A 26,117-nucleotide genomic window follows, 5' to 3' on the forward strand; every position below is an offset into this window, starting at 1 on the left:
AAATATAACCTGTCCTATTCTTGTCGCAAAATACGGTTTGCGGATCCATGGAAGTCAGTGGGTCCGCATAAAATGCAGATGCACAACGGAAGCCATCTGTATGTCATCCGCATTTTTTGCGGATCCGTTGCCCGGCAACCTGTGTCTAAGGCCTTTAACCTTTGGGGAAAAAAGGATGTACAGGAAGTTGTAAGTCATTTTGCCAACAGTTTGGAGTTTCCAGGAGACCTATTTAAAACCAGTTGCCAAATCATGGCCTGCTGGGATGTTGACAAACTGATAAGTCTGGTCCAGGAACGCCCAGAATGGGCCCGAGCAAAGAGCAGAGGTCGTGTTGATTTAGGTTAGTGCAAGTGATGTCGTTTTGTGTCCTGTCCCTGTGTTGTACCTAATGATTCTGATCCCTTTGGTCTGGCCTGTGCATGTGTTGTCATAGCCTTTGTATTACAATTTCGCCATCGCCACCATGTTTTAATGCATGTCACCACAGTAGTAATGTCTACACAGCCCGCGCCCTTTAGGTCCCTTGCAGACGAGCGTTCCTCCCGCAGCTCCTGGCCTGACCTCCCAGCACTGACGGGATTCACATCACATTTTATATTCATTTTTATGATGCTATGTAACCCTTACAGTTCTGGAATGTGTTGGATAACACTGGCAGCATTATTCCACTGTTATCCAATACATTCCAGAACTGTAGGGGTCACATAACATCATACTAATCAATATAAAATGCTATGTGAATCCCATCATTGCTGGGAGGTCAGGCCGGGAGCTGCTCGTCTGCAAGCGGCCTTACAGTTTTGGACACATGTGGCCCTGTTCTAATGGATCTGGCGACAGATGGAAAGCATCGGGCTTGCCTTCTCTGCCATCTGGTCCCCACCACTGCAGCTCGGGGACCTGATGGAGATGTGGAGGGCACCTGTACCTTCCACAAACCATCTGCATGCCGCGGTCAACTTTGACAGCGGCATACAATGGTTTAATACGCCGGCATCAGTGTCTTCACCGATGCCGACGTATGCAGCAGGGAGTCGGCTGTCAGTGAGTGCCGGGTCCGTGCTGCTGATCGGGCGGGCACAGCTTCTGCAGCCGCTTGATCAGCCCGCCTTGCCCCATAAAGTGTAACAATGAATGATCAAAAAATCATATGTACCCAAAAAATTGTACCAATAAAAGATGAGTTTTTTTCTTGCAAAAATCTAGCCCCTGCACAAGATGATCGGCAGAAAAATAAAAAAATATATGGCATTCAGAAAATGGAGACACAAAAACATAATTTCTTTTTTCAAAAATGCTTTATTATGTAAAACTGAAACAAACAAACAAAGAAAGTAGACATATTTGATATCATTGCATCTTTAACAACCTGCACACGATCTACCCTGTCAGATGAATGTTGTAAAAAATAAAAACGGTTACCTTGCCTCACAAAAACGTATCATAGAGCAATTAAAAATCATATGTACCCCAAAATAGTACCAATAAAACTGGCACCTTATCCCCTAGTTTCCAAAATGGCATCACTTTTTGGGAGTTTCTACTGTAAGGGTGCATCAGGGGGGCTTTAAATGGGACATGGAACCAAAAACATGCCCAGCAAAATCTGCCTTCCAAAAACCATATAGTGCTCCTTTTCTTCTGCGCCCTGCCGTGTGCCCTTACATCAGTTTACGACCACATGTTGGGTGTTTCTGTAAACCGCAGAATCAAATTAGTAAATTTTGAGTTTTGTTTGGCTGTTAACCCTTGATGTGTGAAAGAAGAAAAGACTTAAAATGGAAAATCTGCCAAAAAAGTTAAGTTTTGAAATTTCATCTCCATTTTCCTTTAATTCTTTAGTTTGTAAAATCAGTTTTGAGTAACTTGAGGGGTGTAGTTTCTACAAATGGGGCTTTCCACTATGTAAGCAAGCCCCACAAAGTGACTTCAGACCTGAATTGCTCCTTAAAGTGGGTTTTGAAAATTTTCTTAAAAATTTTAAGAATTGCTTCTAAAATTCTAAGCCTTCTAACGTCCTAAAAAAATGAAATGACATTTACAAAATGATGCCAACATAAAGTAGACATACGGGGAATGTTAAGTAATAAATATTTTATGAGTTATCACTTTGTTTTAGGCCTCCTGCACACGACAGTATTTTTTCACGGTCCGCAAAACGGGGTTCCGTTGGTCCGTGATCCGTGACCGTTTTTTCGTCCGTGGGTCTTCCTTGATTTTCTTCCAATCCGATGGTATATTTTAACTTGAAGCGTCCCCATCACCATGGGAACGCCTGTATGTTAGAATATACCATCGGATTTGAGTTAGATCGTGAAACTCATATCCGACAGTATATTCTAACACAGAGGCGTTCCCATGGTGATGGGGCCGCTTCTAGTTAGAATATCCTACGAACTGTGTACATGACTGCCCCCTGCTGCCTGGCAGCACCTGATCTCTTACAGGCGGCTGTGATCAGCACAATTAACCCCTCAGGTGCTGCACCTGAAGGGGTTAATTGTGCTTATCATAGCCCCCTGTAAGAGATCAGGGGCTGCCAGGCAGCAGGGGGCAGACCCCCCTCCCTCCCCAGTTTGAATATCATTGGTGGCCAGTGTGCGGCCCCCCCTCCCTCTATTGTATTATCATTGGTGGCCAGTGTGCGGCCCCCCCTCCCTCCCTCTATTGTATTATCATTGGTGGCCAGTGTGCGCCCCCCCTCTATTGTTTTAATATCATTGGTGGCCAGTGTGCGGCCTCCCCCCCCCCCCTTTCCCCCCCCCCCCCCGATCATTGGTGGCAGCGGAGAGCTCCGATCGGAGTCCCAGTTTAATCGCTGGGGCTTCAATCGGTAACCATAGCAACCAGGACACTACTGTAGTCCTGGTTGCCATGGTTACTTAGCAATATTAAAAGCATCATACTTACCTGCTGCGCTGTCTGTGACCGGCCGGGAGCTCCTCCTACTGGTAAGTGACAGGTCTGTGCGGCGCATTGCTTAATGATCTGTCACTAACCAGTAGGAGGAGCTCCTGACCGGTCACAGACAGCGCAGCAGGTAAGTATGATGCTTCTAATATTGCTAAGTAACCATGGCAACCATGACTACAGTAGTGTCCTGGTTGCCATGGTTACCGATCGGAGCCCCAGCGATTAAACTGGGACTCCGATCGGAACTCTCCGCTGCCACCAATGATGGGGGGGGGGGAGGGGAGGCCGCACACTGGCCACCAATGATATTGATATTAAAACAATAGAGGGGGGGGGGGGGGGGGCGCACACTGGCCACCAATGATAATACAATAGAGGGAGGGGGGGGCGCACACTGGCCACCAATGAAATTAATACAATAGATGGAGGGAGGGGGGACGCACTGGCCACCAATGAAATTAAAACTGGGGAGGGAGGGGGGTTTGCCCCTCCTGCCTGGCAGCCCCTGATCTCTTATAGGGGGCTATGATATGCACAATTAACCCCTCAGGTGCAGCACCTGAGGGGTTAATCAGAACTCTCCGATCAGAACTCTCCGCTGCCACCAATGATTAGGGGGGGGGGGGGGAAGAGGCCGCACACTGTGCCACCAATGAAAATAATACAATAGAGGGAGGGAGGGGGGGCCGGGGGAGGCCGCACACTGTGCCACCAATGAAAATAATACAATAGAGGGAGGGGGGGGGCCGCACACTGTGCCACCAATGAAAATAATACAATAGAGGAAGGGAGGGGGCCCACTGGCCACCAATGAAATTAAAACTGGGGAGGGAGGGGGGTCTGCCCCCTGTTGCCTGGCAGCCCCTGATCTCTTATAGGGGGCTATGATATGCACAATTAACCCTTTAGGTGCAGCACCTAAGGGGTTAATTGTGCGGATCACAGCCCCCTGTAAGAGATCGGGTGCTGCCAGGCAGCAGGGGGCAGTCATGTACACAGTTCGTAGTATATTCTAACTAGAAGCGTCCCCATCACTATGGGAACGCCTCTGTGTTAGAATATACTGTCGGTTCTGAGTTTTCACGAAGTGAAAACTCAGCTCTGAAAAAGCTTTTATGCAGACGGATCTTCGGATCCGTCTGTATGAAAGTAACCTACGGACGCGGATGCCAATCTTGTGTGCATCCGTGTTCTTTCACGGACCCATTGACTTGAATGGGTCCGTGAACCGTTGTCCGTCAAAAAAATAGGACAGGTCCTATTTTTTTGACGGACAGGAAACACGGATGCGGCTGCAAAACGGTGCATTTTCCGATTTTTCCACGGACCCATTGAAAGTCAATGGGTCCTCGAAAAAAACGGCACAACAGTAAATTTTGGATTTTTTTCATAAATAAAGGTGTACTTCACTATCATGAAGTACAATGTGTCACGAGAAAACAATCTCAGAATGGTTTGGATAAATAAGTGTTCCAAAGTTAATACCACATAAAGTGACACACCTCAAAAAATGGCCTGGGCAGGAGGGCGAAAACTGCCCGGATTAGAAGGGGTAAAATATCACATGACCAACCCCCTCAGATGAACACTGTAAAAAAATAAAAACTGTGTCAAGAAAGCAATTTTTTTGTCACCTTATATCACAAAAAATGTAATACCAAGTGATCAAAAAGTCATATGCACCCTAAAATAGTACCAATCAAACCGTCATCTCATACCGAAAAAAATGAGCCCCTACATAAGACAGTCGCCCACAAAATAAAAAAAAACTATGGCTTTCAGAATATGGAGACACTAAAAAAGAATTTTTTTTAAAAATGCTTTATTATGTAAAACTGAAACAAATAACCAAAAAAAGTTGTAGTCATATTTGGTTTTGTCGCGTCCGTAACAACCTGCTCTATAAAAATACCACATGATCTAACCTGTCAGATGAACATTCTAAAAAACAAAAAATAAAAACGGTGCCAAAACAGTTATTTTTTTTACCTTAGTTCACAAAAAGTGTAATATAGAGCAACCAAAAATCATATGTACCCTAAGGCTCAGTTCACACCTGAGCGTTTTACAGCGCGTTCCTACGCGCTGTAAAACGCTCAACAAGGAGAAACCAATGCTTCCCTATGGGAATGGTTCTCACCTGGGCGTTTTACAGCGCGTACGATCGCGCTGTAAAACGCCCGACGCTCACACAAGTACAGGAGCGTTTTTTTGGGCGCTTGTCGCGCGTTCCCATACATAGACTTTCGGGAACGCGCGACACTGTGTGCACACTTGTCTCTGTATGCGCGCTTGTAAACGTCCGTACAATCGCGCATACAGAGCGCTCCTTTCAGAACGCTCAGGTGTGAACTGAGCCTAAGGCTAAGTTCACACGAACGTGTGTGACCTGTGGCCGTATTGCGGCCCGCAAATCGCGGGCCGCAATACACAGCCACAGTTCCGTGTGAATTCCGCATCACGGATGCGGACCCATTCACTTCAATGGGTCCGCAAATCCGGAATCGCGGAACGGCCGCACGGGACGGGACCCCTCGGAAGCACTACGGAGTGCCTCCGTGGGGTTACTTCCCGTACTTCCGTTCCGCTAAAAGATAGAACAAGTCGTATCTTTTAGCGGAACGGCTGACCTACGGCCGGCGATCATGCATTGCGGCCCGCTATTTGCGGGCCGCAGCACAGGCACGGGTCACACACGTTCGTGTGAACTCGGCCTAAAATAGTACCAACAAAACTGCCACCTTATCCCGTAGTTTCCGAAATAGGGTCACTTTTTTGGAGTTTCTACTCTAGGGTTTCATCAGGGGGTCTTCAAATGTGACATGGCAACTTAAAGAGGACCTTTCATCAGTTTTGACATAGGCTAATTACGGTATTACCTTGTAGGGCGGCCCCCACTGATGCCATGGGTGTTTTTTGTTTTTTTTAAAAAGAGCGAGTTTCCTTCTCCCTGGCTGTGAGCGGTCAGCTCCGATTGGATCGCAGTCACAGCCAGGGAGAAGGAGATTCAGCATAAGACTGCGTCTCCTCCCCATTGCGAGTTTACTGCTCATTATAATACAGCGCGCCAAATCATCGGGGGGGTCACAGTGGACAAACGGGGGGGGGGATTTTTAAAAAACACCCATGGCATCAGTGGGGGCCGCCCTACCAGGTAATACCATAATTACACCAATGCCTCATTCAGCATGGAGGCAGGGCAGAATGCTGGATGCAGAGTGCTATCACATTTGTATTTTCCGTTTGTATATGTATTTCGCCATAGTGATGTGCACCTACATACAGGTTGTGCTGACTCAATCACCCACATTTTTTCTTTGTAGTACAGTACAGACCAAAAGTTTGGACACACCTTCTCATTCAAAGAGTTTTCTTTATTTTCATGACTATGAAGGCATCAAAACTATGAATTAACACATGTGGAATTATATACATAACAAACAAGTGTGAAACAACTGAAAATATGTCATATTCTAGGTTCTTCAAAGTAGCCACCTTTTGCTTTGATTACTGCTTTGCACACTCTTGGCATTCTTTTGATGAGCTTCAAGAGGTAGTCCCCTGAAATGGTCTTCCAACAGTCTTGAAGGAGTTCCCAGAGATGCTTAGCACTTGTTGGCCCTTTTGCCTTCACTCTGCGGTCCAGCTCACCCCAAACCATCTCGATTGGGTTCAGGTCCGGTGACTGTGGAGGCCAGGTCATCTGGCGCAGCACCCCATCACTCTCCTTCATGGTCAAATAGCCCTTACTTTCAAAGTTTTCCCAATTTTTCGGCTGACTGACTGACCTTCATTTCTTAAAGTAATGATGGCCACTCTTTTTTCTTTACTTAGCTGCTTTTTTCTTGCCATAATACAAATTCTAACAGTCTATTCAGTAGGACTATCAGCTGTGTATCCACCTGACTTCTCCTCAACGCAACTGATGGTCCCAACCCCATTTATAGGGCAAGAAATCCCACTTATTAAACCTGACAGGGCACACCTGTGAAGTGAAAACCATTTCAGGGGACTACCTCTTGAAGCTCATCAAGAGAATGCCAAGAGTGTGCAAAGCAGTAATCAAAGCAAAAGGTGGCTACTTTGAAGAACCTAGAATATGACATATTTTCAGTTGTTTCACACTTGTTTGTTATGTATATAATTCCACATGTGTTAATTCATAGTTTTGATGCCTTCAGTGTGAATCTACAATTTTCATAGTCATGAAAATAAAGAAAACATTTTGAATGAGAAGGTGTGTCCAAACTTTTGGTCTGTACTGTATATATTGGAGGCGTGGCGATCTCCATGCAGTCATGCACACCTGACCAGTCAATCTGTCCTGGAGGCTGGTTTTAAAGTCAGTATAAAACTGAGTCTGCTTATATAGAACCTACCAGTAGCTATTTGGCTCCAGGAGAAGTATATGGTGGGCTCAGCGTGCATGTTAGTACTTGCCTCCCTGGATCCGATGAAAGCTGTAATGGCACCGGACGGGGTTAAAAGCAGAGTGTGCTTGGCGTGCACGCTGTACCTGCGCTCCCTGGACTTTGTGTGGCTGTCATGGCCCATAAACGGGTAGGAACTAGTGTTAGGGACCACTCAATAGAGGCGACCTTGACGTGGTGAGTGGCTTATTACGCTTTGGCCAAAATGTACACCAATGCCTCATCCAGCATGGAGGCAGGGCAGAATGCTGGATGCAGAGTGCTATCACATTTGTATTTTCCGTTTGTATATGTATTTCGCCATAGTGATGTGCACCTACATACAAGTTGTGCTGACTCAATCCCCCACATTTTTTCTTTCTTAATACCATAATTAGCCTATGTCAAAACTGATGAAAGGTCCTCTTTAACCCCTTAAGGACTCAGCCCTATTTCACCTTAAGGACTTGGCCATTCTTTGCAAATCTGACCAGTGTCACTTTAAGTGCTGATAACTTAAAATGCTTTGACTTATCCAGGCCGTTCTGAGATTGTTTTTTCGTCACATATTGTACTTCATGACACTGATAAAATTGGGTCAAAAAAGTAAATTTTTTTACATAAAAAAAATACCATATTTACCAAAAATTTTGAAAAATTTGCAAATTTCTAAGTTTCAGTTTCTCTACTTCTGTATACATAGTAATACCCCCAAAAATTGTGATGACTTTGCATTCCCCATATGTCTACTTCATGTTTGTAGCATTTTGGGAATGATATTTTTTTTTTTGGGGATGTTACAAGGCTTAAAAGTTTAGAAGCAAAAACCCAATTTTTAGGGACCACTACAGGTCTGAAGTCATTTTGCGAGGCTTACATAATAGAAACCGCCCAAAAATGACCCCATTCTATAAACTACACCCCTCAAGGTATTCAAAACTGATTTTACAAACTTCGTTAACCCTTTAGGTGTTGCACAAGAGTTATTGGCAAATGGGGATGAAATTTGAGAATTTAATTTTTTTGCCTAATTTTCCATTTTAACCCATTTTTTCCACTAACAAAGCAAGGGTTAACAGCCAAACAAGACTGTATCTTTATTGCCCTGACTCTGACGTTTACAGAAACACCCCATATGTGGCCGTAAACTACTGTACGGGCACACAGTAGGGCGTAGAGGGAAAGGTGCGCCGTATGGTTTTTGGAAGCCAGATTTTGCTGGACTGTTTTTTTTTACACCATGTCCCATTTGAAGCCCCCCTGATGCACCCCCAGAGTAGAAACTCCATAAAAGTGACCCCATCTAAGAAACTACACCCCTCAAGGTATTCAAAACTGATTTTACAAACTTTGTTCACCCTTTAGGTGTTGCACAAGATTTAATGGAAAATAGAGATACAATTTAAAAATTTCACTTTTTTGGCAGATTTTCCATTTTGATATTTTTTTCCAGTTACAAAGCAAGGGTTAACAGCCAAACAAAACTCAATATTTATGGCCTTGATTCTGTAGTTTATAGAAACACCCCATATGTGGTCATAAACCGTGACCCCATTTTGGAAACTACGGGATAGGGTGGCAGTTTTGTTGGTACTAGTTTAGGGTACATATGATTTTTGGTTGCTCTATATTACACTTTTTTGTGCGGCAAGGTAACAAGAAATAGATTTTTTAGCACTTTTTTTTTTGTTATTTACAACATTCATCTGACAGGTTAGATCATATGGTAATTTTATAGAGCAGGTTGTCACGGACGTGGCGATACCTAATATGTATACAATTTTTTTTATTTATGTAAGTTTTACACAATGATTTCATTTTTAAAACAAAAAAAATGTTTGTGTCTCCATAGTCTAAGAGCCATAGTTTTTTCAGTTTTTGAGCGATTATCTTAAGTAGGGTCTCATTTTTTGCGGGATGAGATGACGGTTTGATTGGCACTATTTTGGGGTGCATATGACTTTTTGATCGCTTGCTATTACACTTTTTGTGACGTAAGATGACAAAAAATGGCTTTTTTTACACCGTTTTTATTTTAATTTTTTTACGGTGGTCACCTGAGGGGTTAGGTCATGTGATATTTTTATAGAGCCGGTCGATACGGACGCGTCGATACCTAATATGTGTACTTTTTTTATTTATTTAAGTTTTACACAATGATTTCATTTTTGAAACAAAAAAAATAATGTTTTAGTGTTTCCATAGTCTAAGACCCATAGTTTTTTCAGTTTTTGGGCGATTATCTTGGGTAGGGTATGATTTTTGCGGGATGAGATGACGGTTTGATTGGTACTATTTTGGCGTACATGCGACTTTTTTGATCACTTTTATTACCTTTTTTGGGAAGTAAGATGGGCAAAATTTCAATTTTCTCATAGTTTTTATTTTTTTATTTTTATGGCGTTCACCGTGCGGGGAAAGTAACATTACCGTTTTATAGATCAGGTCGTTACGGACGCGGCGATACCTAATATGTGTAGTGTATTTTATTTATTTTTTATTCAGTGATAAATGTGTTTTTTTTTTATCTTAACTTTTTTCACTTTTTTTTTTTCATTTTTTTGACCCAGACCCACTTGGTTCTTGAAGATCCAGTGGGTCTGATGTCTGTATAATACAGTACAGTACAATATATATTGTACTGTACTGTATTTTACTTACACTTTGTCTGAACAGATCTCTGCCTTTAGCACAGATCTGTTCAGCACCATGGACAGCAGGATGCCTGAGACGGCGTCCTGTTGCCATGGGAACCTTCCCCGTCTGCTCAGTACTGGTCAGAACTTCGCAGACGGGGAAGGGTAAGGATGGGGCTGTCGGGGGGGCTGTCTGGGGGCTCTCTTCCTCTCCCATCCTCTCCCATCCGGGGGCTGCAAAGGCACAGCAGCCCCCTGATGGGAGAGGGAGGGAGCACCCTGAGCTGTTAACCTTTTCCATACAGCGGTCCGTACGGACCGCTGTATGGAAAGGGTTAAACGGCTGACATCGCATCACCGATGACAGCCGTTTATACCAGAGTGTCAGCACCTCCCGCAACGCCTGCGACACCCCCCCTGCACCACCCGCCCACATAATATCATTCAGGGGTGTAGGGGGGGGGTTAATAAAACTTTATTTCGGACACTGTAAAGTTTGATCCCCGCGGTCAGAGACCGCGGGGATCAGAATCGGCTAAAAGCGCAGCAAACCGCAAGTCTGAATTGAATTGACCCCCCCCCCCCGCGCGTTGTTACGGGATGCCGGCTGAATTAAAGCAATGACGTACCGGTACGTCATGGGTCCTTAAGGATTCGGGACCCATGCCGTATCGGTACGTCCTAAGTCCTTAAGGGGTTAAAAGGATCCCAGTGAAATCTGCCCTCCAAAAACCATATGGTATTCCTTTGCTTCTGCGCCCTGCCGTGTGCCCGTTCAGCAGTTTACGACCACATATGGGGTGTTTCTGTAAACTACAGAATCAGGGTAATAAATATTGAGTTTTGTTTGGCTGTTAACCCTTGCTTTTTCACTGGAAAAAATGGATTAAAATGGAAAATTCTGAAATTTCATCTCCATTTTCCTTTAATTCTTGCGGAACACCTAAAGGGTTAACAAAGTTTGTAAAATCAGTTTTGAATACCTTGAGGGGTGTAGTTTCTAAAATGGGGCCATTTATGGGTGGTTTCTATTATGTAAGCCTCACAAAGTGACTTCAGACCTGAACTGGTCCTTAAAAATTTAGCAAATTTTCTTTAAAATTTTAAAGGGCTTCTGTCACCCCCAAAACCCTTTTTTTTAGCTTGTTAAAATCCTTTTATAACGACTATTCCCTACATAGGGCTCTTACCTTTGGCTGTGGCTTCTTTTCCTTAAAAAACGATCTTTTAAAATATGCAAATCACTTCACTACCAGCAAGTAGGGCGTCTACTTGCCCCTTTATTGCCCCCCGATCTTCCGATCCACGGCCCTGGAAAAAAATAGAACATGTCCTATTGGCGGTGCCGGCCGAGTGTATTGCGCAATACACTACGGACGTGTGAATGGACCCTTAAATATATATATGTAATCCTCAACATTGAAATGGCAACAACAAGAAAGACAAGCCGTAAGGTTATGCAAATCAAGGAAGAGGCAGGTGTCACTAAGGGTCCATTCACATGTCCGTAGTGTATTGCGGATCCGCAATACACGGGGACGGCACCCCTATAGAAATGCCTATTCTTGTCCGCGGACCAGAAATGCGGATGCGGACAGCACAATGTATGCTGTCTGCATCCTTTCCGTCCCCATTGAGAATGAATGGGTCCACACCCGTTCCGCAGAATTGCGGAACGGATGCGGACCCATTCTACGGACGTGTGAATGGACCCTAAAATGTGCAGACTGTCAGATTTTCAAGCACCTTTCTCCAATCTGGCTTGTTGGAGGAACATAAATGTCAGATTGAAAACAAAGTTTTTTAAACATATGAAACCTCAAAAATAGGGTCAAGTTGTATGGGAGGATTGTGCGTTGCCTCCTGTTGAACTCAAACTGAAAGACCTTGGTTTATCACCAGCAGATTGCTATGCACCTAGGCCGAGATGTCAGTGCTGTTCAATGTTTTGTGTCCTGGTGTTTGGGAGAACAATGATGAACTGGAATGACAGCAAGAGGTCCACAGAGAAGAACTTCTGCATGGATGGACCGTCTGATTAGGAGAATGGCATGTAGTGATCCATTCTGTATGGCAAGTGAAATTGGATGTCACATCCCAAACTTAGGGAAGCAAATAGTGTTGATAGAAACCATTAGAAGGCGTTTGCACAGCAAGATGGCAATGTCCTATTGACCCCATGCCACCACTCTCTAAGGCTATCATGATGCAGGGTAAGATGGTAATGGAGGCTGGAATGGGGGTCCATCCTCTTCAGGGAAAAGTCTCACTTTTGTCTCTGACACAATGATAGCCGGAGATTGGTCTGTAGACCATGTGAACAGCACCATGAGGAGGCTTTCACCAGTGGTACAGACATTTCTACAAAGTGTCCCAGGAGCCATTTTTCAACAGGACAACACTAGGCCGCATGTTGATCATGCTACTGGGAGCTGCCTGCTTGGCCTAAATATGTAACTATGGCTCGCGGCGTTTCAAGACTTGCCTCCCATCAAGCACATCTGGGCCCTCATTGGTCAGCAATTGCAAAAGGAGTTGCCCACCGCAAGTGCGTTCAGCATGACAGAACATTCCTCAGACATCCATTAATAACCTCATTGATAGCCAAGGCTTGTAAGTGCTTGTATTTCTGCTCAGGACACTCATACTCAATATTGAATACATCAAGATGTTTTGAATATTATGTTTCCATTTCTATATCATTTGCATATGAATAACATACTTATCAATCCTGTGATTTCTATAATTCCACGACTTTGTCTTCTTGATGTTGCAGTTTCAATGTTGAGTAGTGTATGTTTTTCTCTAGTTAAAAATGTAAAGATGCAATGGAGGTGCAGAAATCAGTTCTATTCAGAATTGGCTGACTACAGCAACTAATGTGATAGATAGACAGACAGATAGATAAATAGATATAAATTAATCTTTAATAAGATTTTGTAGAAAAAAAGAATATAAGCAAAAAGAAACACTCTAAAACAAAAGGGTCGCACAGTATATGCAGTACAATTACGCACAAAAACAATCATGACTGCAATCATTTTTTTTGTGCAACGTGAAAAATCAAATAATGATGGTATTAGAAGAAAGAATCATGTAGAGCAAAGGAGGTAAGGAAAAAAAAGAGAGGGGACCACTGCAGGGGATTAAATGTGTCTCCAGGATGGTTGACGAAAAGGAAAAAACTATATAGGAGACCTCAGGTTAGATGGAATGAAAGTACTCAATGATAAATAGCTAACAGCTAATAACCAAAACCAGTTACAGAACTGAACACTGGTTTTAAAGGTGGATCAAGGAAGCCAAAGGTGTATAACCTGTCCAGAAAGGCTGTGATCGTCCACCATTAGTGATACCACTCGGGAGAGATAATCCATCTCAGCAACTCGTTCTCTGATAGTGGGAACATCAGTGGATCACTGGGAATTACAGCACAAGCTGCTGTGAAGTTAGATTGAGTCTGGAATGAGTGACAAAAGTTCAACTTCTAGAGACAGCTATAGTCTTGCTTCCATAACCTGCTGAAAATGTCAAATACTGCTGCCCAAAACCGGTCACACTGTCTAAACATGAAGCATCATACCAACCTCTGAGTTGCAGCACCAACATAGTTAAAGAGAACGGTTCATGGGTCCAGACATTATGAAATTAGTAGCAGGTTATGTAGTGCCTAGAGCAGGAATCTAAGAGCGCTTACTATTTTTTCTGGGCGCCACTCCATTCGACCGCTGTGCCCCTGTTGAATTCTCCCGCCCTGTATGCTAATGAATAGCATCGGTACAGGGAGGAGGAGACTGCCCTGTTCCTTAATGGGCGTCTCCCTCTCTCTGGCTGTAGCGCTGTCCAATCACAAAAGAGAGCGTCACAGCCAGGGAGAAAAAAAACTCACCTGCTCCCTGGCTGTGATTGGACCGTGCTACAGCCAGGGAGAAGGAGACGCTTATTGAGAAACAGGGCAGTCTCCTCCTTCCTGTACCGATGCTATTCATTAGCATACCAGGCGGGAGAATTCAACAGGGGCACAGCGGGCGAACGGAGCGGCGCCCAGAAAAATAGCGCTCTTAGATCCCTGCTCTATGCCCCACATAACCTGCTACTTATTTCATAATGTCTGGACCCATGAAAGGTACTCTTAAAAAAAGGCAATGTTAGTTTTTCAGATTTAGCTCACTTGCAGTTTTCTCTTATCCCCCATGCTTGAATCCTACTTCCTGGTTTGTCATGTGACTGCTGTCCCATCATGCCTTAGGGTAGTGAGATGTGTTCGGACCCCTGATATCAGCAGGACATGTGATACTAACCAGTTAATTTTCTACCCCCACATATTCAAAATGAATAACCTGGTTAGGTAACTAAAAATTTGCCATGGTGATCAGTTTATCAAATGCATAACACCCGTTGGGATCACACTATGAAACCATTAAGTATATCTATTGTTAACGAGGGAATATGGTTTGATTTAAAATGGGTCTCCTGTAGTAGAGGTGCTGTATGTGAACTTTTTGCTTATGCATGTAGTACACAACCTAACATCTCTTCTCTCTTAACGCCTTTAATATTAATAGGGTTTTCCCCTCTGAGACAATGGGGGCATATTGCTAGGATATGCCCCATTGTCTGATAGGTGCGGGTCCGAGAATGTAGCAGGGAAGGTGGTGGCCGGGTTTCACCGGGTCTGGCCACCACCAAGAAGTACTGAATGGGAGTGCACCGCGCTTGCGCAGCTTCCATTCATTTCAATGGGCCCAAAGGAAATACCCAAGCCAGCGCAGTGCGCCCTCCACAAGCCCTCGGACTTCCGTTCTCAGTGTAGGTACGGGTCCCAGTAGTAGTACCAGCACCTTTCAGACAATGGGGCATATCCTAGCAATATGCCCCCATTGTCTGAGATGGGAAAAGCCCTTTAAGTGAGCAAAACTCCTCATGACATCATGGAATAGGAAAAAAAAAAGGAAAGGGAGGGTAGAAAATGAGAGAATCAGAATACGGTCAAGAAAAGGAAGGGTAGAGTTAAAAGGAACCCCTTGGAGAAATGTTCCCAACCCCTGGTTTCTGATCACAGGGCCGACTTCTGCAACAAAGCAATACCCGAACAGCTGATCGGTGGGGTGTGAGCTGGTGATGGCTTAGGCCTCATTCACCCGGCCGTGGCTGTATTGCGGCCTGCGTACAGCGGTTCCGCAATGCATGGGCATCGGCCGTGTTCACCCCGCATCACAGATGCGGACCCATTCACTAGAATGGGTCCGCAATACGGGAGAAGTGGTACAAATCGGAAGCACTACGGAGTGCTTCCGTAGTGTTTCTCTCCGTGCCTCCTCACCGCAAAAAAATAGAACATGTTCTATTTTTTTACGGTGCGGACAGATCACAGACCCATTCAAGTTGAATGGGTCTCGATCTGTCCCGGCCACCATGCAGATGTTGCCCTTACATTGGGGACCGCAAATTGCGGTCCCCAATGCACAGAATGGCCAAACAACGGCCGTATGCTGAGGATAGGCCATCCCTTACTAAAGCCCAGAAAACCGCTTTTAAATGTCATCCACTATGCTGCTACTGTACAATGCTGCAGACAATCTGCTTAATATATTACATGACAAATAAGCTGCAGGTTTTCTGTGAATTTGCAGGCACAAAAGATGTTCTACAGTAGCAGCAACGTGGAAGAAATTTTACCAAATCTCTTCCACATGCTGTGAAAATCACCTCTAGTGGAAATTGACCTGGGTATGGACACAATTAGGGTGCTGGTGCAGTTCTGACAATTTAGCCAGTTTAGCAGTCTCGTTAAACCCTGGTGTTCTGCATTGTAGGAATTATTTCATTTCAGCTAGCTACAATAAAAGTGCATGTCAGAACTGCACTGTGTGCCAGCACCCTTAGGCTATTTTATGTGGTGCTATTGCCACCAGCATTGCAGTGGGTCTTCAGCTGCTTTCAATGTTTTACATTCATTGACCTGCTGTGGATTAAAAACATGCAGCATAAGGGTGCTGGCACACAGTGCAGTTCTGACATGCATTCAGGATATAGTTTTTTATTGTAGCTAGCTGAAATGAATTTAATCATTTCTACTATGCAGAACACCAGGGGTTATTGAGGCTGCTAAACTGGCTAAATTGAAAACTGCATCCTGAATGCATGTCAGAACTGCACTGTGTGCCAGCACCTTAAGTTAGTTTCCACTGTGGGTTTTCTCTGCTGCATGTGAATCTCATCCACTTTGCTTGTGCTCTAAATGCTGCGGATTGTGCATACGAACTTCCACCGTTGAGTATCTGCAGCATTTATGCCACGGGTGGGCATACACTAAATCTGCAGCATGTCAATTTATACAGATTTCGACCACAGATTTCGCCCTTTGGAGTTCATGGGGGGAATCAATGGAAATCCACATATAATAAAAGTAGATTTTGCCATTGAACAGCTGGAAAATCTGCCCAGTAAGGTCATACTGTACACTGGTAATGAATGTTCAAAGGAGTAAAGACAATGTCAAAAGTGATCGCAATTAGAAAAACATGCAATTATTGTACCATATATATATATATATATGTACATCTTTCGGACTTTAACCCCTTCAAGACCAAGCCAGTTTTTACCATAAGGACCAAGCCACATTTTGCAAATCTGACATATTTCACTTTATGTGGTAATAACTCTGGAATGCTTTTACTTATCCAAACGATTCTGAGATTGTTTTCTCGTGACATATTATACTTCATGTTACTGGTAAATATTAGTCAATATGTTTTACCTTTTATTTATAAAAAGAATACAAAATTTGCGATAAATTTGGAAAAATTCACTATTTGAATTTCTTTTCTTTTAAAGGGTTTCTATCACTTCATATGACATATTTAGGTGTCAGACACTAGCGATCCCTGCTCAGACATCTCCACTGCGCCTGTTCCTCGGAGCACTATGATGTCATCGGCGCAGGCGCAGTGGAGATGTCTGAGCAGGGAAGCGGTCAGACATTCACTGCGCATGCGCAGAACAGAGACGCGCACGGAGAGAATCGCATTCAGCAGGAGATGGGCGGGCTGGAGGGACGCGCTGGGCGGCGACAGTTTATGAAGGTAGACGGAGCCTCTAGGTACTAATGACGCCCCCATAGCACCTAGAGGCTCATTAGCATATAGATATAAGTTGTTATTTTAGCAAAACGGCTGCCCCAAAACCTATCATATTAGGATGGTTTGTTAGAGCAGACACTAGCGGATCGCTAGTGTCTGACACCTAAATATGTGATATGAAGTGATAGAAACCCTTTAAGACGGATAGTGATACCTCATAAAATAGTTATTACTTAACATTCCCCATATGTCTACTTTCTAAATGTCATTTTATATTTTAGGACGTTAGAAGGCTTTGAATTTCAGAAGCAGTTTTTAAAAGAAGATTTCCAAACCCACTTTTTAAGTACTAATTCAGTTATTAAGTAATTTTGTGGGGCTTGCATAGTAGAAACCACCCATAAATTACTCCATTTTAGAACCTACTCCTTAGGTGTTCAATAAGAATTAAAGGAAAATCGAGGTGAAATTTAAAAATTTCACTTTTTTTGCAGATTTTCCATCTTTATCCATTTTTCCTGCAACACATCAAGGGTTAACAGCCAAACAAAAATTTATATTTATTACACAGATTCTGCAGTTTACAGAAACACCCCTTATGTGGTCATAAACTGCTGTATGGACACACAGCAGGGTGCAGAAGGAAAGGAGCGTCATATGGATTTAGGACAGCAGATTTCACTGGGATAATTTTAAGTTGCCATGTCGCATTTGAAGACCCCCTGATAACCCCTACAGTAGAAACTCCCAAAAACTGACCCCATTTTGGAAACTACTGGTTGAGATGACAGTTTTATTGGTACTATTTTAGGGTACATATTTTTGATTGCTCGGCCTACTGTACTTAGTATTAACCAATAGGCCTGACAGAAAAACAGACGTGCAGGTTGGGGGGGACACCTGTGAAATAGAGACCACAAAGTAATAACCTTCCAATTATCATTCAAAAGAGCATTTCTACAGGGAGGAACAAAATTACCAAACTTCAAAAAAGCTAAATTTAGCCAACTAAGAGAGGCCATAGGCCTAACTAACTGGGACAAAGTTTTCAAAAATAAAAATACAGCCACAAAATGGGATATCTTTAAAAGCATCCTAAAATCTCATTGTGAGAGGTACATACCGTATGGGAATAAAAGGTTAAGGAACAAAAAGAAACCAATGTGGATAAACAGAACTGTAAAGAAAGCAATAAATGACAAAAAGAAAGCATATAAAACACTAAAACAGGAGGGTAGCACGGAAGCACTGAAAAACTATAAGGAAAAAAATAGAACATGTAAAAAACAAATAAAAGCGGCCAAACTAGAGACCAAGAGACTAATTGCCAAAGAGAGTAAAACTAACCCTAAAATGTTCTTCCATTTTATAAATGTTAAAAAGTATAAATCTGAAGGTGTCGGCCCTTTAAAGAGTAATGAGGGGGGAGTCGCAGAGAGCGACGAGGAGAAAGCAAAGCTGTTAAATATTTTTTTCTCCAATGTATTCACTGAGGAAAATAAACTGTTAGATGAAATGCTGAATGTAAAAATAAATTCCCCATTAAAAGTGTCCTGTCTGACCCAGGAAGAAGTACAACAGCGACTTAAAAAGATTAAAATAGACAAATCGCCAGGACCGGATGGCATACACCCTAAGGGAATTAAGTAATGTTATAGCCAGACCTTTATTTCTGATATTTGCAGACTCTATACTGACAGGGAATGTCCCACAGGATTAGCGCATAGCAAATGTGGTGCCAATATTCAAAAAGGGTCCAAAACAGAGCCTGGAAACTATAGGCCGGTAAGTTTAACATCTGTTGTGGGGAAACTGTTTGAAGGTTTTCTGAGAGATGCTATGTAGGAGCATCTCAACGGAAATAAGCAAATAACGCCATATCAGCATGGCTTCATGAGGGATCGGTCATGCCAAACTAATTTAATCAGTTTCTATGAGGAGGTAAGTTCTAGACTTCACAGCGGCGAATCAATGGATATCGTATATCTGGACTTCTCCAAAGCATTTGACACTGTACCACATAAAAGGTTAGTATATAAAATGAGACTGCTTGGACTGGGAGAAAACGTCTGTATGTGGGTAACTGGCTGAGGGATAGAAAACAGAGGGTGGTTATTAGTGGTACACACTCAGATTGGGTCACTGTCACTAGTGGAGTACCTCAGGGGTCAGTATTGGGCCCTATTCTTTTCAATATATTTATTAATGATCTTGTAGAAGGCTTGCATAGTAAAATATAAATTTTCGCAGATGACACTAAACTGTGTAAAGTAATTAACACGGAAGAGGACAGTATACTACTACAGAGCGATCTGGATAGACTGGAGGCTTGGGCAGATAAGTGGCAGATGAGGTTTAACACTGACAAATGTAAGGTTATGCACATGGGAAGGAATAATGCAAGTCACCTGTACATACTAAATGGTAAAACACTCGGTAACACTGACATGGAAAAGGATCTAGGAATTTTAATAAACAGCAAACTAAGCTGCAAAAACCAGTGTCAGGCAGCTGCTGCCAAGGAATAGAAATGAATTGATCAGAGCACCGAAACAGTTCAGGCTATGAAAAACACTCCAACTAGATAAGCAGACAGTGGGCCCCAAAGGCAGGAGGGGGGAGTATAGTTATTTAAAATGTAACTTTTAATAAGGTCAAAAAATTGTCAGACTAATAAAACTCACTACATAGATAAGACATACATACACATAGACAACCAAAAATGGTGCCTGGCTGGTATAAACAATATACTGTTCCGTCCGGGGAGACGTGAACAGTCTTACCAGACCCTTTGTAGATGGTGGTGGAGGTCCTTAGGTACAGGAGGCAGGAAACGTAACAATCAAGCCATGTGGGGATGGTTGTGGTTGTAGAACCGCGTAGATGGAGCAATAGGAAGTGTCCTGAGTAGCCCTGCCTCGGATGAAGGGGGCTATTATGCTGCTACCTATCTACACGGAGCACCTTGCTGCCAAGGCCAATAAGATAATGGGTTGCATCCAAAGGGGCATAGATGCCCGTGATGAGAACATAGTCCTACCACTTTACAAATCATTAGTCAGACCACACATGGAGTACTGTGTACAGTTCTGGGCTCCTGTGAACAAGGCAGACATAGCAGAGCTGGAGAGGGTCCAGAAGAGGGAAACTAAAGTAATAACTGGAATGGGGCAACTACAGTACCCTGAAAGATTATCAAAATTAGGGTTATTCACGTTAGAAAAAAGACGACAGGGGAGATCTAATTACTATGTATAAATATATCAGGGGTCAGTACAGAGATCTCTCCCATCATCTATTTATCCCCAGGACTGTGACTGTGACGAGGGGTCATCCTCTGCGTCTGGAGGAAAGAAGGTTTGTACACAAACATAGAAAAGGATTCTTTATGGTAAGAGCAGTGAGACTATGGAACTCTCTGCCTGAGGAGGTGGTGATGGTAAGTACAATAAAGGAATTCAAGAGGGGCCTGGATGTATTTCTGGAGTGTAATAATATTACAGGCTATAGCTACTAGAGAGGGGTCGTTGATCCAAGGAGTTATTCTGATTGGAGTCGGGAAGGAATTTTTTATTCCCCTAAAGTGGGAAAAATTCGCTTCTACCTCACAGGGTCTTTTTTTGCCTTCCTCTGGATCAACTTGCAGGATGACAGGCCGAACTGGATGGACAAATGTATTTTTTCGGCCTTATGTACTATGTTACTATGATATTACGCTTTTTGTGAGGCAAGGTAACCACAAATGGCACCGTTTTTATTTTTTACGGGGTTCTCCTGACAGAATAGATAATGTGTTGTTTTTATAGAGCAGGTTGATACGGATGCGACAATACCAAATATGTGTATTTTTATTTTTTGTTTCAGTTTTACATAAAGAATTTTTGAAAACAAAAATAATGTTTTTGTGTCTTCATTTTCTGAAAGCTACATTTCTTTTATTTTTTCTGCCTATAGTTTTGTGTAGGGCTCGGTCTTTGCAGGAAGAGCTGACATTTCATTGGTACCATTTTTGGGTACATATGATTTTTTTGATCATTCAATATTATACTTTTTGGGGCAAGGTGACAAAAAAAGTTTTTATTAATTTTTTTAACTTGATCGGGTAGATCATGTAATATTTTTATAGAGCGGGTCATTAGGGACGTAGCAATACCTAATGTCTATTTTAAAATTTTTATTTCAGTTTTATACAATAAAAGCATTTTTGAAACCAAAAAAATCATATATTAAGTTAATATGTTTGTTTTTTATTTTTTATTATGCTCGATTTTATGGCTTTTTTTTCTTCAAACTTAAACTTTTTGTAATATTCAAAAACACCTGTCAGGGTTTGATCCCTGGTCAATACAGTACAATACATGTCAGTGTATTGTACATCCATCGGCCCCCCGTTATCATAGCGCGGGGGGCCGATGAAGTCAGAGGGAGCCCCCTCCCTCTGTAAACCCTACACTTGCCATTGTCAGCGCTGACTGCAGCATGTGAACGGCTAATCCGCCTGCATCATCGGATACAGCGATGCCGGTGGATGCAGCACGGGCCCGGCTGTCAGTAACAGCCTGGCCTGTGCTGCTTATCGGGCGGGCACATTTCCTGCATCTGCCAGATTAGATCACGTACATGCACGTGAGAATGCGGCAAGGACCTGAGTAAGTGCAGATGAAAGCTTGGTGTAATACCTTCTTTTTTTTTTCCAACTTACATTTTATTAATTTTTTAAAAATCTTTACAAGAAAAAAAAACAGGTAACAGATCCCCCAAGCACACAAGGGTCCAAATACAAAGCACCATCTTAAATGCAATAAAAAAGTTTCTCCGCATCTACAAAGTAACTCTCAACATCTAAACCTAAACGGTCCCAGGCCGACCAAGTTTTCAAGAACTGAGTGGTCATACCCCTCTGAAGAGCAACAGAGTATTCTAGAGAGTTACTGTTTTAAATTCGAGCATAAAACTCCCCCCTTTCCCCCACACACATTTTTTTAGATGAATGGTCCGCAGACCGTATATTTTGCTTAGGGGCAAATTTTCTCTCCCCTTCCTCTTCTCTTTTATATGTATCTTTTTTTTTCTTTTTCCCTTTTTTTTTCTCCTCCTTCCCCCCCCCCCCCCCCCCCCCCCCTCCCGCTCCTCCCTACATCATCACGTCCCCGAGTATAAAACTCTGATCGTGAATACGAATTAGAGCGTCTCCAGTAGAGAGCGATCAAATTTAGCAACCATTAACCAATGGAGGAGCAGCCTGGCATCAGGACCCTGAACCATCTCCGGGACAACATTGAGTAAGAGCCCCAGGGTATACTTAGATAAGCGGAAGTCATGAACGTCTTGCATTAAGCAAATCACTTCAGACCAATAAGAGCTAATCACTGAACAGGACCCAAAAACATGGAACAAGGAAGCCTTTGGCTGAGAGCACCCTTAACAGAAATCTGGCAAGCCCAGATTTAGAGTATGCAAGAGCTCTGGAGTGTAATATCAATGCGTCAGAATCTTAAATTGATTCTCTTTATAAGAAGTGCGGGAAGAGCTAGCGTGCACCCTGGACCAGATGGTTCGCCAGCGCTAGATGACTGCAGCTGTCCACGGTCTAGCCATCTCTGAGCTAAAGCTATCAGGAAGGTGAGGAGTATATAGGAAAAAGGCAAGAGGAGAGCAAAGAGTAGATAGAGAGTATTTAATCAGATTCTTAAACAAAATATCCTTAGTAAATTTCATGGCACTAAGGAGTGTCGAAGCTGAAATAGAGGAAGGGGAGCCCCAAATTAAAGTCCCCAGGTGAATCTGAGATAGCCATAGCTGTTCAATCTCAGTCCATCGGTTATAGGAGTGAATTGTAGACGAAGCAATGTGCCAAATTGGCCAAATAATAGAGAGAAATGTTAAGGAGAGCTAAACCTCCATGGGTGGTTGGAGCAATCAAAATATGCTTAGAAAACCAATGGGATTTATAGTTCCAGACAAAATTAATAAAAGCGGACTGTAGAGATGGAAGAGCTACAGCGGGTACCCTAACCGATAAGGTTTCAAATAAATAGGGAGGATAGACATTTTAATCTCTACAATATGTCTGAAAAGAAAGATAAGTAGGGATTTCCATTTAGTAAAAACATTGTTCATTTCCGTTATCAGTGAAGGGAAATTAGCTTTAGATAGACAGAAATAGGTGGGTGTGAGGTTAATACCTAAATACTAAATGGAGTGGGTGTGTCATGTATACCGGAAACTAGCTTGGAGAACAGTCAGTTTATCTGGGGGAATATTGATTGGTAATGCCTCAGTCTTAGGCCTCATGCACACGACCGTTGTGTGTTTCCGCGTCCGTTCCGCATATTTTACTGTTTCGGATGCGGACCCATTCATTTTTATGGAGCCGTGGAAAAAGCGGATAGTCCACCATTTGTTATCCGTGTCCATGGTCCGTGTTTCCAGTCCGTCAAAAATATATAACCTGTCCTATTTTAGTCCGTGAAAAACGGTTTGCGGACCCATTCAAGTCAATGGGTCAGCAAAAAATGCGGATGCACAACCGTATGTCATACGCATCCGCTTTTTTTGCGGATCCGTTGCCTGGCAACCTGTCTGCAAGAACTTTTGCATTAAATTTTAAAAAAAATTACAGGAAGTGGAAAGTCACACTTTCTGGCAAACAGGTTGGTGATTGCTAGCCACCTGTTACAAACTTGGCAGTGTGTGCTTTTTTGGCGTTACTTCAAAATGCCACGCTGGAATGTGGAGAAACTGATCACGATTGGTCCAGGAAAGGCCAGAGCTATGGGAGCAACTGGCCCGTCGCATGAGGCGGCCAGAATGGGAGAAAGCAGATAGCCGAGCTCGTGCAGATTTAGGTAAGTGCCAGCTATGTTGTTGTACTGTCCTGGCCTGTACATGTTCGTTTGATTAGTAGTGCAATTTATACCATCCACCACTTTTTTTTTTTTTTTTTAATGGATGTTCCTACCTTTGCTACAGCACACAGTAGTCCTGTATACCCTGCATGTGCACTTTTTATTTGGTGACACATGTGGCCCTGTTGTAATTGAGCATCCAATAGTTGTCACCATCCCATATTATAAAGTAGTTTTTTCCAAATGGCTTACACGAATATTCTCCTCCTTCATGCAATTATTGTACATTAGTATACCCACACCTGCCCTACGGTACCATGTGATGTGCAATGTAAGCTTGTTTGCCCATATTTGTTAGTAGGCGACTTTGTTTTGCTCACATTCGTTGTTTAGTAGTTGTTCTGTTATTATTTAATAGTTGTTTTTCCTATTTGTATTAATTTTAATGTTTGATGTTTTCACAGTGAAGCAAACCAAGACCCAGTGGAACAGCTGCCGGGATCAGTTTCGCCGTGAACTAAATAAAAAAAAAGGCCGTAGTGGTGAAGGCGGCTCGAAAAAAAGGCCCTATTTATACACTGCACAATTGCAATTTCTCCGACCTGTTATGGATTTGAGGTCGTAAGTATTTTTTGCCCAATGTCATACTTATTAAACGGTATCTGTCATTGTCCACTTCTAGAATTATAGCAGAGATTTGTTCGTGGTTTTGGCTGCTATTTATGATGGCGGTGTCCTGTCCCATTTTTTTGGGGTCTACTTTGACCCGGGATGCACACTTATACCCCTTTTTTGACAATAGTTCATAATCTTGTTTTACTAATAGTAGTAAATCCTTAAAGGGGTTGTCTGGGCTTTTACTTTTAATGACCTGTCCTCTGGTTAGGTCATCAATATCAGATTGTTGGGGCTCAAACTTCCGGCACCACCGCTGATCAGCTGTATGAGGAGACAGCGCGTGCACAGCGCACATGCCGTCTCCCGTCTTTCTTCCTGTGGGGCACTACTTTGTGTGTCAAAGACCATTAATATCTGCAAGCAGAGCAGGAAGAGAGAAGGGGGATGACACGTGCGCACCGCGTCGTATCCTCATACAGCTGTTTCTCGGGGGTGCCGGGAGTTGGTCCACCGTCAATCTTGTTTACCTATCCTGTGGATAGGTCATCAATATTAAAACGCGGGACAAAGACTTTTTTTTGGGCTGCCCTGATTAGTGTTGTGATTTTTTTGTAGGGTTGGTTGTTGTAAAAATTGTTGATAGAATACATTATAAGTGGTCTTTTTTTTTTTTTTCTTCTGTACTGGAATTGTCATTTACATAGTTTTAATGTTGGCTTCCAAACCAGAACATGGAAAACCAAAAAAACTTAAAAAAATTAAATTAAATTCTCCGATTAGATAGACTAGGAATGCTCCAACTGCATCCCTGCAGCTGTTTAAAAACTACAACTCCCACCATGTCCTTGTGTCGGCTGATACATGTTGGTTGTCCGGGAATGTTGTTAGTTGTAGTTTTTACCAACATATGGAGGATTGCTGTTTGAAACAGGCCAGATAAAGACAGACAGAATATCAGCACTTGGTTAGGTCCTTGAATGTGTATAAATGTTTTTGTGCTGGCCAGCTTCAAACTTCAAGCAATCTTCGAAATGTTGTTTGCCATTTGACATTAGTCACAAAAGCAAACATCCGTAATTTTTTTGTAGTGGAAAATTATCTACAATATTTTCAGTTAAAAATCAAAAATTTAAAACATTATGTGTTCTATGCAGGCATACCTTATAGAGTAGACATACAGCAGTATTTTTTTTTTTTATAAATGATTACGTGATTATGAAATCTAATAGTGAAATAATATAATATATGTTTTCATGTCATTTTTCAATACAGTACTGTGGACAGTCTGGATGAGCCAGAGGATTCGGATTTGGGAGGAAGCGACACTCCGGCAGTTTTTTTCACCAGCCACAAGTCCAGCCCCAACACCGGCTGGGGAGCCAGAACAACCGGCAGCGGAAGCTGCCATGTTTTCACAGGGGAACCTAGAAGCATCCCAGCATCCTCAGCCCAGGCGTCGGCGGAATGTCCCACACTCTTCCTCTGGGCAACAGACTCAGGAAATAATTGATGCCCGAGTTATCGAGTTCCTTGCTCAGAGGAGTGAGGGACAAGAGTCTTTGTTGAGGGGCCTTGCTCCTGTCACGGCGGGGAGTGGGGAAAACCACC

At 42.9% G+C, this 26,117-nt stretch overlaps 1 long non-coding RNA gene across 1 annotated transcript; it reads left to right on the forward strand.

The window, feature by feature from the left end:
- The first annotated feature begins 301 nt into the window (after positions 1–301).
- Positions 302–25,863, forward strand: LOC120991729. Its single transcript, XR_005776784.1, has 3 exons — positions 302–343; positions 24,356–24,512; positions 25,782–25,863. It is a non-coding gene; the product is annotated as an uncharacterized LOC120991729 (long non-coding RNA).
- Positions 25,864–26,117: the final 254 nt, after the last annotated feature.

This window comes from Bufo bufo, chromosome 2 (assembly GCF_905171765.1).
Source record: "Bufo bufo chromosome 2, aBufBuf1.1, whole genome shotgun sequence".
NCBI lineage: Eukaryota > Metazoa > Chordata > Amphibia > Anura > Bufonidae > Bufo > Bufo bufo.